This window comes from Pteropus alecto, unplaced genomic scaffold, assembly GCF_000325575.1.
Source record: "Pteropus alecto unplaced genomic scaffold, ASM32557v1 scaffold150, whole genome shotgun sequence".
NCBI lineage: Eukaryota > Metazoa > Chordata > Mammalia > Chiroptera > Pteropodidae > Pteropus > Pteropus alecto.
Genome location: NW_006429686.1, coordinates 1077575 through 1080768, shown reverse-complemented (window position 1 = coordinate 1080768; position 3194 = coordinate 1077575). Strand labels below are relative to the sequence as shown.

At 36.9% G+C, this 3194-nt stretch overlaps 1 protein-coding gene and 1 pseudogene across 1 annotated transcript in view; both read left to right on the top strand.

Moving 5' to 3' along the window:
• LOC102893614 overlaps positions 1-2110 on the top strand; it is a 26564-nt pseudogene extending 24454 nt beyond the window's left edge.
• IL1RAPL2 (interleukin 1 receptor accessory protein like 2) overlaps positions 1-3194 on the top strand; it is a 608417-nt gene that overhangs the window by 354544 nt on the left and 250679 nt on the right. The gene's annotated exons all lie outside the window — the stretch shown is intronic.

The window sequence follows — 3194 nt, the reverse complement described above, 5'->3', positions numbered from 1 at the left end:
GGCTAAAGAAGCTGTGGTACATATATACAATGGCATATTACTCAGCCATAAGAAGAGATAAAATACTGCCATTTGCGACAACATGGATGGACCTCGAGATAATCATGCTAAGCGATATAAGCCAGACAGAAAAAGGAAAAAATCACATGATATCATTTATATGTGGGATATAAACCTAAAAGCAACAAACAAACAGGATAAACAGAGACTCATGGACATGAACTATAGACTAGTGCTTACCAGATGTGAGAAGGGAAGGGGTAGGTACAGGGTAAATGGTGGGGTAAATGGGGTCAAATATGTGGTGACAAATCTAACTATGGGAGGTGAACACAATGTAAATATATATGCCTTACTGTTAAAATGTTCAGCTGAAACATTGGATTTTGTTAACCAGTGTCACCATAAAAATATAAATTAATTAATTAAAAATAAAATCAACAAACAATTTAGCAATTGAAACAAATTGTCTCACCTATTTTACTTGCCATTCATACATTAGACCTCTTATATTTACACATCTTTTAGAACAGTGAATTTGTCTTGGAAGTACTGAATCTGTCAAAGGAAAGGTGGATAGGGGTCCACTTTACTTCAAGTGAATGGGAAGTCATTTGCCTTTCATATCTTAGATAAATTCTAAGATACTTACTTTATAATTGCTTTATTGTCAGGAGTTTACAATGAAGTCATAAGAGAAAAAAATCGATCAGCCTAATTGCCTCAAGATGGATATGTAATTCATAAATCTCTTGTCTAATGGATATAGTAATAGGCCACCTGTTTCCCCTGTCTCCTTCCCAGTTCTGTATATGAATGACTAGTGACTAGTGCTTCCTGAAATGAACAAACCCAGACATCAAAGTGCTATAATGTTATAATTTAATGGTAGCTCATCTCAATTTTGAATCTTACATAATCAGATAATTCTAGATTTTGAGAAAAGATCCATTTCTTTCTTATCACTTTCATTGAACAGTCATCATTAAGGTATCCTCCAGATAGAAGTTCTGGGCTTAAAGGCCCCAATTAGGAGATGAATAAGAATTTAGTAGGGCAAATGAGATGGGGACAGGCAGGTGGTGGGGGTACTTGGTTGATTTGTTCACAACCAAATTCACAGCACGCTAGCATAACTAAATTTAAAATTTAGTCAGGCTGCTCAGCAATTATTTTCCACTATTTGACTTCAGTATTGAATCTAGCACAACATTCGAAGACTGCCATACATGATCCTATCCAGAATAAATATAAATTAAGTCTAAATGAGCCTTGCCACTTTTAATGTGTCAGAGATTCGGCTCGAATAATTCAGAATTTGTGATGCGTCAGACTTCTCTAAAAAAAGGGAGGTGCAATTATTCTTGCCAGATTAACATGTTAGCAGATAGAGGGAAGTGTGTTTGATCCACTTAAAACACATTGTTTCAAGCACCTAAGAACTCATTCGCTACAAATATTAACTTGGATGGTTATAAATTATCATGATAAGCTCAATGAAATTTGTCATTGCGTTTATAGTAAAGATGTTTTTTTTCAGGACATTTATTATTTGCTCTACAAAAACCCATGGAATATATGTTTCTCTCTGGTCTCATTATTAGGAAAAGTTGCACTTACCAGGAAAATAGACAGTATTAATTAGAGATTCATCTGTGGGCTTTCTAGTCAGGCCTAGCTTTGATTAAATACTAACTTTGTCACTTCCTGGCTGTATGACCTTTAGAAAGTCAGTTGACCTATATGATCCTCAGTTCCCTCACAACTAAAATGAAAATAACGTACTCCTGTGGTGGGGATTCGATGAATTTATACATGAAAATTGCTTAGAACTCACCCGGCCAGCACTATCCAGGATTTGGAGAGTGTGGGGCTCTCAGCCAGTCAGAGCAGTCCCAGGCTGGTGCCATGTCCAAAACCTGCAGACTGCTCTCATTTTTAGGGGCTTCACCTCCCTGTTCGGGGCCAGCTTCTACCCCTCTACTTTTGGCTCCTAATGTAGCTGGAGGAGTATTGGAACAAACAAGCTATAAATCAAGGTGGTATTGCTGAAGAAGCTGTGCTGCCACCATTGTTAAAAGTGTGGTTTGATCTATTTGGCAGAAAATGAGAAGGCTGTCACCAACTTAGATTATGAAAGTAGACATCTTAATGTTCTTAATGCTGCAGCACATCCAGTAAATCACCTCACTATAGAAAAATGGCTGGAGAAGAAAACTCTATAATGCCACAAATAAGAGTACTATGCAAGAGGATTAACATTTCCATTCCTCAGTATAAAAAGAACGCTGGAACAAATCACACCGTTAGGAAGGTTATCGTGATTCAGTGCACTTTCTAAAAATGAAGGTGTCTCACTCAGCTGTGTTTAGAGGAGATTTACTTATTATTCAGTCTCTACTACTTATCCAACCTGTGTGATTTGAATACAAGCAACCAGGAGACGTGGGAAGATCCTAGTCTGTTTTTCCATTTTCCAAATAAGAAATTTCAGTGAAAAATCGTGCTGAGCAGCCTCATAGGGCACGTTGAAAATGTTAAAGTTGATAAAAATCTTTGAGGACAAGGTTCATTGTCCTCTTTAAGAATAAACAGTTCATGAGCTATCTTGTTGAAGGTTGCTGCATGTTGGAAAATAAATATGAAGCAATTCAAACTAAATGTGAATATGTGCATAGTAGAAATCAATGTTGAATTAACAGAAATGAAAATGTGTATATTAAAATGATTTATTTTTACTTTACAATGGTATATTTTTTTGCAAATCCTTTCTTATAAACTCATTAAATTATACCAAGATGTAAAAGAAAGAAAGGGAGGATGGAAGGGAGGGAAGGAGGAAGCGGGGAGAGAGAGAGAGAGAGAGAGAGAGAGAGAGAGAGAGAGAGAGAGAATTTAAGCAATAGCTCATGCAATTGTGGGGCTGGTGTATCTGAAATGCACGGTCCGAAGCCTGGTGAGGAGCCTGGATATTTAAGGAACAGTTGCAGTTCCAGTCTTGAGTTCAGATTTAGTCTGAATGAGAAAACAGGTAAAAAGAAGACAGAGAAGAACATAAAAAGATCCCAATCAAACATCTAGAGATGAAAACTCCATGTCTCAGATGAAGAATACAAGGGTAGAGATGAACAGCAGATGCAAAACTGCAGAAGAAGAGAACTTGAAGACAAAGCAATTGAGACCGCAAATTAAAA